Below are 15,220 nucleotides of genomic sequence, written 5' to 3' on the forward strand. Positions count from 1 at the left end.
CCCTTCCTGATTAAGAGAGTAAACTACGGAGACTGAAAGGATTCTCACTCTACCTCCCCCATCCCTATGATTATACATGTGTCAGAGTACCCATTTTATGTAGCCAATGTGTTCCTTTTCTTCCACTTTTCAAAGCATTATTCTAGAGACATTGATTGAAGAGGTCTATGTCTTCTTTTTTTTTTTCATTTTTTCTTTTTTCCCTGAAGTGAGTTTAATGTGTTTGAGGTTGATTGTAGTATGTATCTACATTGTCTTTTAAAGCATTGTTTACATTTTCGCCTGTGCCTCATTGCTTCCTGTAGGATTTCTCAGTCTCTAGGGAGACACCAGCAATAATTTATTTTTACTTATTTCATTTTCCCATAACCGCTTGCCTGTCATAGGCTCACACCAGCAATAAGTTCATAAAGGAGTATTATATTTTCCCGCTGCACCCACCTCTTGCGATAGGCCATAGGTGCACACTAGCAATAATCTTTTACGAATCATTCCATTGTTCCCCTGCACCCGCCATCTTCCATAGGTTCACACCAGTAATAATTCTTTTAAGAGTACTCCATTTACGCCCTACATTTTCTGGCTGCCATAGGATTTTAAAGGATTTTTCCATTATACCCCTGCACCTCCCATCTCCCAGAGGCTGTAGGTGCACACCAGCAATAGTTTTTTTAAGGATTAATCAATTTTTCACCTTCCCCCGCCACATGCCATAGGCGCACACCATCAATAATTTCTTTAGGGATTATTCAATTTCCCCCCTGCATCCCCTGCCTGGCACAGATGTCCCATAGGTCCTAGAGGCACATAAAATAAACTTTTTAATCTGTATGTTATTGAAATATTATGTTTTTATGGTTCAGAATAGATACACTATGGTTAATCATTTGTGATGTGGCCTCACTAAATTATATTTTCTGTAGATTCAAACTGCAAATGCCACATTTCACTGATTTATTTTTCTTCTTTGTTCGCCTTTAGGGGCACAAGAGACATCATTACACACACCACAGCCAAACAGAAGGCTGCAATGATGAAATCCAGCTGAGTTCTCCTCTCTTCCGCTTGTGCACCTAACTGACAACCACAAGAGTTAAGAAAGAACTTAAAGATGGCCCCAAAGAAGGGTGTTCCTGCCAAGAAAGTGGCCTGTGAGAAGGAGAACAAGAAGGATATTATCATCACTAGCGTGCCGGCCTCCACTTTTTTCAGGAAACATGCTGTACCTGCTGCACCTTTCTCTGGGGAGCAAAAGTCCAGGAGCAGCACTCTGCATCATCAACAGCACCACCCCAAACTAAGGCTCAATTCAAACCCATGCCTCTCAGCAATTCAGCCACTGCAGTCATGGCGACGAGCAGTGAGTCTGAACTGGATGTGTCTCAGCTGCAAACTAGTAACCAATTGTTGCAGGAAAGTGGACAACAGAATCCACAGCCAGCAACAGTTCTTCCGGAAGTAGGAGCAGAACAGGAGGATGAGCTTCCTCTTGAGCAAGATGTTGCTCTTCACTCTTTGGCTTCACAATCTCCTGCAAGAAAAAGAAAGGGTACTCCATCTACATCTCTAAGCCCCCTTCTGATGATCTGACCATGGGCTGGACTCTGGCTGAGTCTGATACCCACCCTAAAAGACCAGGGAAAAGTAACGTTCCTGAAAGCTTTACAATTATGGAAAGTGATAGTGATGAGGACAATCCAGTGACTCTTAGTATGAAGGATGGCCCAGAGGACACTGAGATGACCCCTCCTATTCAACCTACTCAGATGGATATGGTTCCACCACCACCAACTTCCATATTTGTAAAACCCTCTATGAGACCTGCATCAACCACTACCATATATAAATGCAATTACAATACAATACAATAATCGAACTGCGCCCTACATAGAGGTAAACAACAAGCCGCCTACCTCCATTTCTTCAGGCATTGGCAGTGGCACACTGAAAAAGTTATCCTCCTCAGTTTGGTACTTTTTTACGATTAGCAAGCAGGAGGATAACATTGCAATAAGTTAAATTTGCTACGCAAGTATTCATCTAGGTAAGCCAGGGTCGCATTACGATACTGGAGGCCAAGCTCCCCATCTGATAAAACACACACAAACTGGTGGAAGGAGCACCGTAAAAAGATAACGGGCGGTGGTGGTGGTAGTGGTGGTGAGAGAGGTGAAGCAGCTGAGTGCACAATGATAGAAGAAGAAAGTGGTCACGAGGGAAAAAATGATGATGGCATTACACAAAGCAGCCTTGTCCCCTGTAGTGTGCCTGCATCACCTGTATCAGAAACCTTCAAATGGCACAAGATTCTGATGCAGACACCTCCGCTACATACAGTGATTACCCCAAGACTCACTGTGAGTCTACCAACTCCTTTTTCTCTCTGGAACTTGCTTGTGTCGGGGGCAACACAAAAGGAAAAAATCCCAGCTATTACGGGCATGTTTATGCAGGAGATGCCACAGGAACGCAACTACTCAATTTCATATGTGTACACAAGAGCTGGCTAAAATGTTCGCACTTGACCTCCCCCTTTTTCTTTTGTGAAAGGGGTGGGATTTCTAGAATTTGTGATGGTCATCTGCCTGTAATGGAAAGTCCCCCAGCCGGACCTATTTTGCCAGAGCTGCTGTTCCAGCACTCCATCATGATATGCTGCAATTGGTAGGCCAAACCATACAGCAGAATGCTGTTCGCAATATCCACCTGCCGCCATACTTATGGACCAGTTGGCAAGCAACTGATTACATGCATATCACTGCACACTGGATCTCTTTTCTGCGGGTTAGGAAACAGTCATCTGCACTGAAGAATGTTTTATGGGTGTTCGGTGTCATGCAACGGTAGCGATGTTCACCATGGCAAAATCCCAAACAGCTGTAAACATCTTTAACAGCAAGGTGTTTTGATGGCTTCGACCCAGAGGTCTCAGAATTGGATTTGTTGGTCGGACAATGGCAGTAATATACTCGAGGCCATGGTAGATGGTGGATATTTCAGTGTTCTCTGTTTGGCACATTGCTTTAAACTGATTGTATTGGACTTTCACAAAAATAAAGACATGGGCATAGTTTCTAATGCAGCGCAGAGCCCCAGCCGCTAATGCTGCCTGAAAAAAGTTAAAAGGAGAGAGCAGGAGAGTGCCATATTTACAGAAATATGGCACTCTCCTCTCCTCGTCCTAGCACAGGTGCAGAAATATGCTGCTGAGCACCACGGACACGCCTTTGCATTATAGTGCAACGATGTCTATGTGAGTCTATCACAGGTTTTGTACTGGAAGGGAAGCCTTCCAGTACAAAATACCATGCTTAGACTAACTTGAAACCTTTTCCCACTTTGTAGGTATGCTGTAAAGTGCAGCACACATACAAAGTCAGAAAAGAAAGAAGCTCTCCTTCATAGCGCCTATTTAAAATGGGTGCTATTTTTCCATGTTAAACCCTGTCTACTTTTTAAAGTAAATAGAGTTTAGCATCAGAAACATTGGGTGGTTGCATGGGAATGGACCCTTGATGCTAAGTAATGCAAAGCAGAGCTTTGCACTACTTTGCGCGACTTTTAAGAGTATTCTAGCAATAAACATCTTTAGCGCTGGAAAGTATATTGGTAGAAAAAGATTTTGTCACACTTTTGTGATGCAAACACTGCATTAAATCTTAGAAACTAGACCCCATAGTCAGCAACATACTGGCCATCTCCTGAAGAATCTGCACTAATTTCAGTCATGCTTTTAAAGCCCGGAAGCAGTTGAGGATTACTCAGCATGCTAAGATAGTACCGGTTATAGCCCTCATGCAGAAGCCTTTCTTCCGGCCGATTTAACCAGAGGCCCTACCAGAGAACCCGTGCCTTCGGAAAAGGCTATCAATAATACAACACCCCTTACTTCTTAACTCACGGAAGAGGAAACCGAGCGAGGGGGACAAGATCTCGTGCTTCATTCGCCTCCAATCCTCCAGGTAAGTCCTCCACCCTTACCTTCCCCTTCTATCCCCTTAAAGGTGGGAGGCAGACTCAGGCTTTTTTCGAAAAGATGGGAGGAAATAACCTGGGATCCTTGGGTTCTATCCACAGTAAAAGGCTTTATGATAGATTTTGTTCAAACTCCGTTTCAAACTACCTTACCAAGGAACATTCCTGTTTCTTTAGAGAAAGAGAAAATAGTAGAAGAGGAAATCTCTTCCATGCTCCAGAAAGGCACAATAATAGAGGTTCCTTTAGATTCTTTAACTTTCGTAAGTACATTGTACCTCGTGGAGAAAAAAGGGAAGGGTTGAAGACCTGTGATAAATCTGAAAAACCTCAACAAATTTCTTGTTTACAGGCATTTCAAAATGGAGGGTATACACCTCCTGAGAGATCTTCTCCAAAAAGAAATCTGGTTGGTCAAACTGGATTTAAAGGACGAGTATTTCACGATTCCGATGGCGGTAATGCATCAACCATTCCTCCAATTTCTGTGGAAAAGTCACCTCTACCAGTTCCAGGCCCTTCCCTTCGGGCTTTCTTCCGCTCCTTGGTGCTTTACCAAGGTCATGAGAGCAGTAGCCTCCTTCCTGAGAGAGCGGGGTATCCGTCTTATCATTTACCTCAACGATATCCTGATAATGTCTCAAGACCTCCAACAAATTCTCCTAGATCTAGAAACGGTCATGAATCTTCTAGAAAGCCTGGGTTTCATTATCAACAAGGAAAAGTCCATCATAACCCCATCGAAATCTCTGGAGTTTCTGGGCTTCACTCTGGACACTTCCAAGTGTCTCCTCCTCTTACCTCCTTCCAAAATTTCCAAGGTCAGGAAAGAGATAAGGCATGTCTTAAGACAAGAGGATCTCCCTTTAAGGGAGCTGGCCAGACTCCTAGGTCTCCTATCTTCCTCCATCCAGGCAATTTTTCCAGGCCCTCTGGATTACCGGGCCTTGCAAAGGATAAAAGGGAGAGCGCTAAGGTCCGGTTTCTGGTACGAAGACCAAATCACCCTAGATTTGGATGCCAAAGCAGAACTAGGCTGGTGGCTGGAAAACTTGGAGGCATTGAATGGGAACGCAATTTTTGGATCAGAACCAAATTTTGTTTTGGAATCGGATGCTTCCCTTCATGGTTGGGGTGCATGCCTCCTGGACCAGAACACGGGAGGGGTCTGGTCTCGGGAGGAATCATCTCACCACATAAATTTCCTCAAACTAACTGCTGGCCTTTACGCTCTTATGAGCTTCAAGCACTCCCTACAGGGGAGGCCGGTCGTTTTGAAGATGGACAATGTTTCTGCAGTGGCCTACATCAATCGGTTGGGAGGTACGAAATCTGCCGATCTTTCCAACCTAGCGAAGAGGCTCTGGATGTTCTGCTTAGAACACAAAATTGCCCTCAAAGCGGAGTACTACCCAGGGAAATCGAACGTCTCTGCCTATTGGAATTCCAGATTCCTTTCGGACTTCAGTGACTGGAAGCTCAACGTCGCTGTTTTCGACTCGCTGAATTCGATCTGGGGTCCTTTCGAGATAGATCTTTTTGCGAGCCGTCTCACTTCTCAACTAGAACATTACTACAGCTGGATGCCGGATCCCGGTGCTCTAGCAGTGAACGCATTCCTTCAACCCTGGTCAAGGATCAATGCATATGCTTTTCCCCCATTTGCAATGATCCAGAGAGTTTTACAGAAAGTGAGACACGACCAATGCTCTCTAGTCCTGATAACTCCCTTCTGGCCGTCACAGGCATGGTTAACCACAGTTCTGGAGCTAACATATGAACTTCCCTTTCTGATACCTTCTCTAGAGGATCTCCTTACAGACGTAAACGGGGATTCTCACCTCCTGACCCAGTCGGGGAGTTTGAACCTTCTTGCTTGTAGAGTGTCAGGAGATCCAACGAAGTCTCAGGACTTTCGACATCAGCTGCTACTCTCCTCAGAGAGTCATGGGTGCCGGGAAATCACTACAGATACAATAACATCTGGAAATCATGGTTTCGTTGGTGCCTGGAAAGGGATTTGTATCCCATACAGGCACCTATCATTGATGTAGTGAACTTTCTGGCTGAACTTTTTGACAAAGGTTTAAGTTATAGATCGATTAATTGCTATAGATCTGCTATCTCCGCAGGTCATATTCTTGTCACTGGGAAGACAGTCGGTAAAAACATCATTGTTTGTAGAGTTATAAAGAGCATTCGTCTGAAAAGACCCCCGAAACCAAAATATGATACCCTCTGGGATGTGAATTTGATTCTAGATCTTTTCATCTCATGGCCCGACAATTCTTTTTTGAATAGAAAACTTCTCTCCTTTAAACTCGCTACTCTTCTTTGCCTTATCTCTTGTCGAAGAGTTTCTGATGTTAAAGCTCTGGAGATCTCTAACAGATCCTATAATTTATTTGGAGTTAAATTTGAGGTTTACAGAAGAACCAAAACCATGTCTGACTCAATCTTTTATCCTCGTTTCGACCCTTGCCTGAAACTTTGTGTAGTTGAATGTATGAAAGCGTATGATCAACAAATGTCTAACCTGCGACCTATTAATGAGAATCAACTCCTTATTTCCTTTGTTAAACTCCATAAAGCCATTTCCTCTACTTCCATTCCTCGGTGGGTTAAGTCTGCTATGAATTTAGCAGGCATTAATGTAGCCAAGTGTCAAGCTCATTCACTTAGAGGTGCTATGGCGAGTAAGTCACTATGGTCTGGAGGTAAGTTGGATGATATTCCTAAAGCTGCTGACTGGTCTAACGCTAGTACCTTTGCTAGACACTATTGTAAACCAATTGAACACATGTCTAATGTCGTTTTACAAGGCTACCAACATGCATAATGTAGCCTCCGTTCTTGTAATGAAATTGCAATTCTCCTATTACCATGCCTAGAGAATCTAGATTTCATTAAAGACACGGAGGCTGACATTATCCCACCCACCCCATTCCCCTATTTGGTGTTTGGTGATTCCTTGTTTATTCTCACTTATAGTTTGATTGTTCATCTGTTTCTCATTAACATGTTGTTTCCATTGTTTCAATTGTTTCTCATTGACATGTTATACCTTGATTCAATTTTGTAGTTATCGTGTATTGTTTGTGAACCTTTGGGTCACAAGTTTTCATTGCTTTCTGTCTTTTCAGATAATCCTTCTTCATGAGCTACGTTTGTGGATATCCCCTTAGTTGGTTACCTTCTTCACCTCTCCTTTGGATGTCAGCCTTCAAGTTCTTCATTCGTGCTATTTCATTGGATCTTCCTTATTTTCTCTTCGCCTGATTTAAAAGAGGCAGATGGTTGTCATGTTATGTTTCTTTGCTTGTTTTAATGTTCTTTTGGAACCTTTGTATTATGACTCATGCGGCTGCTTGGAACTGCATTAAAAGTCATTGCATAATGTCATCCTCCGTGTCTTTCATGAAGTCTAGATTCTCTAGGCATGGTAATAGGAGAATCGCAATTTCAGTCATTCTTTTAAAGCCCGGAAGCAGTTGAGGATTACTCAGCATGCTAAGATAGTACCGGTTATAGCCCTCATGCAGGAGGTGCCAACATGTTGGAACTCGACCTACTACATGTTGCAATGTCTGTTTGAGCAGTACAGACCGATTGCCGCCTATGTCCTTTAAAGAGGAGGGTGTGTAACTAGGTCAAGCATGGCCTTGGAGATGGACAAATGGGGGTTAGTCCAATGTCTGACACAAAATGCTACTTCCTTTTTCGGTTTTTACACAGGAAGCCAGACAGTGAGGCAGTTTGATGGGCCAAGCAATCCTGTTGTTGGATCTGCTACAGGATCAGTTGAAAAAGGTGTTGCAAAGGTTCACCAGTGTGAATGAAAAAACATATGAGTTGAGTCAGAGCTTAATCCTTCACTTGACTGTTAGGACATGGCTACAAAGAGAGATGGTGTCCTCTAAAGAGTACAAAACGATACTGGCCGCTTGGTAAAAAAAAAGATACTGGCCACATTAATTAATTTTTCAGAATGGGACGTTGCACTTTAAAAGACTTGGATTGTTGATCAAGCAAAAAACCTGAAAGAAGAACAGCTTGAAGTTAGAAGCTGGGATAGAAGCTATAGTGTACAGCCTTCAAACTCCAGAGAGGGCAGTGCTATTGTCTTACAGCCATCACCATCATCACCAGCAACAACAGCAACAGATGAATCTGACCCAACCTCTGGAATGGCTTGGTTTCAAGTGGCAGGGCTTAAGTCAAGCGCAGAGGTGAAGGAACAGAGGTTGACCAAGTGGTAGTACAAATGACCATTCAGAAGATGGTCCAAGACTATCTGGGTGACACAAAAGAGGTCAACCTGGATCAAAACCCATTGGTCTATTATATGAGAAGATGCAGCAATGGGCAGGGCTTAGCAGAGCTGGCAATAACGTGCCTGGCTTGTCTGGTAGCCAGGGGGTCTTCTGAGGGCATGTTCAGTGCAGCCGTCACAGTTGTCAAAGTCAGATGGACCAGTCTCTCCCCTCAAAGTGTGGAGAGATTGACAATGATAAAAATGAACCAACACTTCATACCCCAAGATTACACTATTCCTGAAACAGCACAGGAGTAGAAAGAGGGTGATTAGTCAGATTCAAATGTGTTAGCTGATCAATTTCTTCTGGGCCAAACCCCTGAGTTTGCAGACAAACTCTACTTTCCTGTCTAAATAACCACATTAATATCAAACTACTTTCCATAAAAAAGAAAAAGAGGGGATGTAGAAGAACATTTATAAAATTTGTGTTTGAATTATGCCGCCCAAACATTTATTCACATGTATGGAGTAGAGTTGGGCCAGTGTGCACTGAAGAATCCTCCCTATTTGTTTAAACAACATAAAGACAATGCCTCCCATTGCTATCGTTCTTTTTTTCCTTCCCTAGCTGGGCTGCCAATAAAGCTCAATAATTATATGACTGCCATTTTTTGTTGCTTCCATAGGAAAAGAGAAGATACAATAGACAAAATGTGCCCAACAGTGGGAACAGGCAACTATTGCACCAATGAGTGATATATTGAGTAAATGATGATTTGTATGGTAGCTTGGAGGGTGTTGTTCAACTAATTTGTGAACTTAGTTTGTAATATTTGGGGCCTGATAGATGATTTTGCCTGAATGATTGTTTGGCTTTTACACTTCACTATAAATTTACTTACATGGTCCACTCCGTTCTGTACTTCTTTTTTTCCAGGTTCTTCAGAGTACAGTCAGTTTAGTGCACAAAACTACACAAAATGCTCAAGTTATTTTTCTTTTCTTGTTCATCATCTCTACAGATCTATCTCTCTCAATCTCATTTGCGTTGGGACCCAGAGTCACGATGGTACTACCCCAACAGCCTGAAGAAGGGTGATAATGCTTATCTACTTCAGTGGTAAACAAATTGACTCAAAGAGGCCTACTCAGTCATATTGATGGGATATAGGTGTGTTAATTTGGGAAATAGCGAGTAGTGTGCTGGCTCAAATATCAAATTCCTATACTTAAGGGGTTGTGGTTTGGGGGACTGTCACTGGACCCACATGTCACATGATGGAGACACTCAGCTAACTGTTATGACAATTGATATTTGTGAGAATGATCAGCCATATACATGCAACTACTTGTCTGGAATTGATGGTAAAAGAATGTTCTCACTTCTCAGTTAATTGCACATGACTGCACCAGCCTATACTTTGCCTCTTGGTCCTCATCCACCATGAAGTTTACCTTCTCCTTGACTATACAATATTGACATTGACTTTTTTGCATTCCACAGGTCTTCTCTTCTTCTGCGCAAAATGAAACTCCAAAGGACTCCTGCTTACCGGACAGGTTCAGTCCTGCACCCAAGAAGGACATTCCAAGAGAAGAATGCAGGTGAACCTCCCATTTTGGCATTGACAATTTGTACGTTTGCGTGGGTCCTCCCTATTTTATATTTTTCAAACCTAGGTAATAGAACAATTAGATAACTTGGGATTCTGGGGCTGAAAGACTATTTGACATGTATTTAGTAACTGAACTGTGTCATCCATTGAGTTCCTCCTGCAACAAATGTGATGAGGATGTGCTATTTATTGACTTGAAGAATGTTGGGTTAGCCTTTCCCCAAACCCCAGTTCCCATTTGTTCATCAAACTCCTAACCCTCTTCCCCAGGCTGTGTGATCTATTGAGGTGTGACATAAAAAATTACAGTATAAATGGATGGCACACTTGGTGGAATGGATGTGTTGAAAGTGATGCCAACTCACTGTTACGGGATCTTTTAAACTAAACAATAGCTCATAAGAGCCCTACTTACCCACCCAGGCATTATAGGGACATAATCATCCTGCAGAGCCTTAGTTAGAACAATGTCTGTCTCATGATAGGTAGTACTAGTGTGGGTGTACTATGTGGCCTGATTCACAAAAGTAAAGTTACACTTTTGGTGTAAGCTTACTCTAGCAGTATAACTGTAATATCACCAGTAACTTTATGAGTAGTAACTGTACAAGTAGTGTAATTTGAAAGAGACAAATGTCCAGCGTAGATTCCAGGAGTTTGATGTATATCTCCTTTTATTAGATCATCACGTCAATGGTAACTTTTCAGCCAGCCGACACGTGTTTCATTATAGGTCTGTACAATCACAGATGCTATAACTCTTCAGGGCTGGAAAAATACAGAAAGGTATGATCTGTAGTAACCATGTTAACAGAAATTTATAATCTATGTGCCACAATGTAAATAGATGTGACATAAACCGAATTTGAATGATGACAACACCATGTCATAAGGAACCCCTAAGTGATATGAAAGTCATATTCCGTCATGCATAAATAAGTATATAATTCATTTGGACAACAATATAGTTCGTTGTGATAAGAAAAAGTGTAAAGACACCCGTGTTAACTCTAAAACGGAAAATTCATACATGAAAGCATGAATACCTACTCTAACAAATGCAAGATTTAATTGATACATAAGCAAATTCCGTAGGATTTCAACAAATTAACAAAAAATAGAACAAGAGAAAAACGGCGTGACATATCAACCGCAAGCAACCCCATATGTGTAGTGCTCATTTATTCAAGAAAATATATTTACAGACTACCTCAATGGCTGGATCCTTATTTATTAGGGCTAATCATGTAATGGAAAATCAGGCGGGGGAAAGAGGAGAAAACAGAAAGAGCAAGGTTATAGCTGCTGCCAGTATATATGGTGAGGGTAACGCCCGAGAGGGCAAAGCATCATATCAAGGAGATTCTTACCCCAAGTCCGGTGTTAATTCCAACCCGGCAGGGTAACCATATAATGAGAAGGTGATGGGGTAAAGTCTATCTGTAAAGTAATATTAACCCAATATTAGGTATTGTATAAATCAGACCTCGTTTATCAAAACGATCAAAGGAACTAGAACAGTATCAGCCACAAATATCACTTGTGAGGCAGGACTAGTAGTATAAACACTTGGACTGTGTTCAACGGCACATAATGGCCAGTAGGGTTCATAAATTCACAAAAACTTAGTACTTCTAACCCACAGTCGTTAAGTAAGTATATATTATTCAATCTTCAAATGTCCCGGTTCATGAATTAAGTACGACTGATCACTTACGTCAATACTCTCAAATAGAAACCCTCACCACAACTCTAAGTCTCTTACCCGATATTTTCTTGTCACAATATAGTAGACGCCAGTATTCCCACAAGTGTTCAAAAGTTCAATTCCATAAAGTGTAAGCGTATCTCCGCAAAAAACCACATGGATACGTGTGGTATTTCGATTCTAAATAAAGATAAAACGTGACCACTAGTTACGTATAACGCATTATAGCCAGTAAGAAATCAATGCCAAAATAAAAACAATCCAAAATCACGAAGGAAAAGCAATATTTACCATAGGGTCGAATCACCCTCGCTACACTGGCGTCCCGGACCCGGAAGTGACTAACATTCAACCCGGAAGGTAGAAATAACTTTCGTGAGTGTACAAAAGACTAGGCTGCTAACCTGTAATACCGTCATCCTGATTGAAAAAAAGTCTTTCGTCGTTTGAGAAAGAAAGTTCTAACTGCTGAATTGGCCTCTACATGTACTGTAAGGCGCGTAATAACTACTGAATCCGAGTCCGTCTATCGGTGTCATAGTACAAATTAAAATGAGTGCCACTACGTAATTTACAAACCATATAAAAAGTTAATCGGTCAGTGCTTATGTACCGCAATCGTAAGCAAGACATCAAATTGCGAATAAAATCAGGTCAGCGGAATTGGCAGGATAATAAAAGTATCCATATGATAAAATTTAGAAAAGAGGTCAGAAAATAATAGAAAATGAAAGAAGGGGGGAACACAAAGAAAAATTTAGCTTGTACAAAAGTATTTTTGGGGATTGATTGAAAAACAAGTACAAATTTGTAACAAGTAAATGAAAGTTACAGCATAAGATATCCTCACCACGTAGAGTTTACAACATCTACTCTACGTGATGTATATATAGTAAATTACATTCCCTGTCAGTAAAGATGAGAAAACAAGTAGTTCCCTAATTCTAATGCACCGTATTCAATCCCCTAAACGTACAGGAAAATTATATATTCAGTACTATGTGGTTGGTGATACTGAATAACAAGAGACATGAAAAGGTATTGGTGATGAAATGGAAACACATGGGAATCTAAAATCCAAATATTTAAATTCAAATTTTAAAGGGCCTCATGATACCCATCAGTCTCCCAGAAAAGATTGCATCTCGGGGTCACAATTAAGTCCCCGCCCCACTGTATGAAGTCTCATTATCCAGAACGCCTCAGCACGTCTAAGACGTAACTCTCTATTTCCACCTCTAGTGTCAATAGGAATGTGATCAATTCCAAAGAAAACAAATTCTTTTTTCTGGCCTTGTGCCTGGCATATGCTGGCGTGGAGAGGCCAATTCAGCAGTTAGAACTTTCTTTCTCAAACGACGAAAGACTTTTTTTCAATCAGGAAGACTGTATTACAGGTTAGCAGCCTAGTCTTTTTTACACTCACGAAAGTTATTTCTACCTTCCGGGTTGAATGTTAGTCACTTCCGGGTCCGGGACGCCAGTGTAGCGAGGGTGATTCGACCCTATGGTAAATATTGCTTTTCCTTCGTGATTTTGGATTGTTTTTATTTCGGCATTGATTTCTTACTGGCTATAATGCGTTATACGTAAATAGTGGTCACGTTTTATCTTTATTTAGAATCGAAATACCACACGTATCCATGTGGTTTTTTGCGGAGATACGCTTACACTTTATGGAATTGAACTTTTGAACACTTGTGGGAATACTGGCGTCTACTATATTGTGACAAGAAAATATCGGGTAAGAGACTTAGAGTTGTGGTGAGGGTTTCTATTTGAGAGTATTGACGTAAGTGATCAGTCGTACTTAATTCATGAACAGGGACATTTGAAGATTGAATAATATATACTTACTTAACGACTGTGGGTTAGAAGTACTAAGTTTTTGTGAATTTATGAATCCTACTGGCCATTATGTGCCGTTGAACACAGTCCAAGTGTTTATACTACTAGTCCTGCCTCACAAGTGATATTTGTGGCTGATACTGTTCTAGTTCTTTTGATCGTTTTGATAAACGAGGTCTGATTTATGCAATACCTAATATTGGGTTAATATAACTTTACAGATAGACTTTACCCCATCACCTTCTCATTATATGGTTACCCTGCCGGGTTGGAATTAACACCGGACTTGGGGTAAGAATCTCCTTATCGGGCGTTACCCTCACCATATATACTGGCGGCAACTATAACCTTGCTCTTTCTGTTTTCTCCTCTTTCCCCCGCCTGATTTTCCATTACATGATTAGCCCTAATAAATAAGGATCCAGCCATTGAGGTAGCCTGTAAATATATTTTCTTGAATAAATGAGCACTACACGTATGGGGTTGCTTGCGGTTGATATGTCACAGCATTTTTCTCTTGTTCTATTTTTTGTTAATTTGTTGAAATCCTACGGAATTTGCTTATGTATCAATTAAATCTTGCATTTGTTAGAGTAGGTATTCATGCTTTCATGTATGAATTTTCCGTTTTAGAGTTAACACGGGTGTCTTTACACTTTTTCTTATCACAACGAACTATATTGTTGTCCAAATGAATTATATACTTATTTATGCATGACGGAATATGACTTTCATATCACTTAGGGGTTCCTTATGACATGGTGTTGTCATCTTTCAAATTCGGTTTATGTCACATCTATTTACATTGTGGCACATAGATTATAAATTTCTGTTAACATGGTTACTACAGATCATACCTTTCTGTATTTTTCCAGCCCTGAAGAGTTATAGCATCTGTGATTGTACAGACCTATAATGAAACTCGTGTCGGCTGGCTGTAAAGTTACCATTGACGTGATGGTCTAATAAAAGGAGATATACATCAAACTCCTGGAATCTACGCTGGACATTTGTCTCTTTCAAATTACATTCAACAGTATTCTACTGGTTATATTGAATTTGAGTGCGCAGGATTTTGTGTTTAAGTCTTTAGTGTGAACCTTTTCACATTTAAATTGAGGGGTTCTTTGGGTCCCCCCTCCCTGCCATCACCAATAACTTTGACAACTGTAATATTCACGCTAATACTGTCTGAGCGCCCATACTTCCTGTATACTGAATACCCTTTTTCTGTTGTATACAACTGTACAAGTAGTAACTAACTCGTAGTAATTTTAACTCCAAAGGTATAGGGGTTACTTATTACTCGCAAAGTTGCTGCTCATAAAGTTACAGATGGACAAGTTCCTAGTCGTAAACTTACACTGAAAGAATAGAGTAACACCAAAAGTGAAACTTACTTACCTTTTGAATCAGGCCTTGTGTAGTGTTGCTTACAAAATCGATGCAACATGGCAAAACCTAACCTTCTGCTGAGACCTGACTACAGATTTTTTGTACATTTAGTTTTAATTGATATCAATTACTTTAATAGTTATTACTAGCCCCTAAAATTGCTTAGAAGTTACTACTGCTAGTTGCTGCTCGTAATGTTACTTTTTTGTCACGGTGGTCTAGTCTTAGTCTTTGATTACCCACTAACTCTGTGTTTTCTTTCAGTCTGGATCCCCGTGATGGCTAATCCTTCTGAATAATCTTACAGTTGGAGTTCATCTCATTCGGAATAGTTAGGAGTGGGATCTCGCTTTGTGATGTCTTCACAGTTATCGCTAGCCCACAACTAATACCAGCATTGAGAAGACCCACTGGGAAACC

The 15,220-nt window shown here is 41.1% G+C and overlaps 1 long non-coding RNA gene across 2 annotated transcripts in view; it reads right to left on the bottom strand.

The window, feature by feature from the left end:
- Positions 1-15,220, bottom strand: part of LOC144767422 (uncharacterized) — a 295,858-nt gene that overhangs the window by 253,312 nt on the left and 27,326 nt on the right. The gene's annotated exons all lie outside the window — the stretch shown is intronic.

Source organism: Lissotriton helveticus, chromosome 7, assembly GCF_964261635.1.
Source record: "Lissotriton helveticus chromosome 7, aLisHel1.1, whole genome shotgun sequence".
Classification (NCBI taxonomy): Eukaryota; Metazoa; Chordata; class Amphibia; order Caudata; family Salamandridae; genus Lissotriton; species Lissotriton helveticus.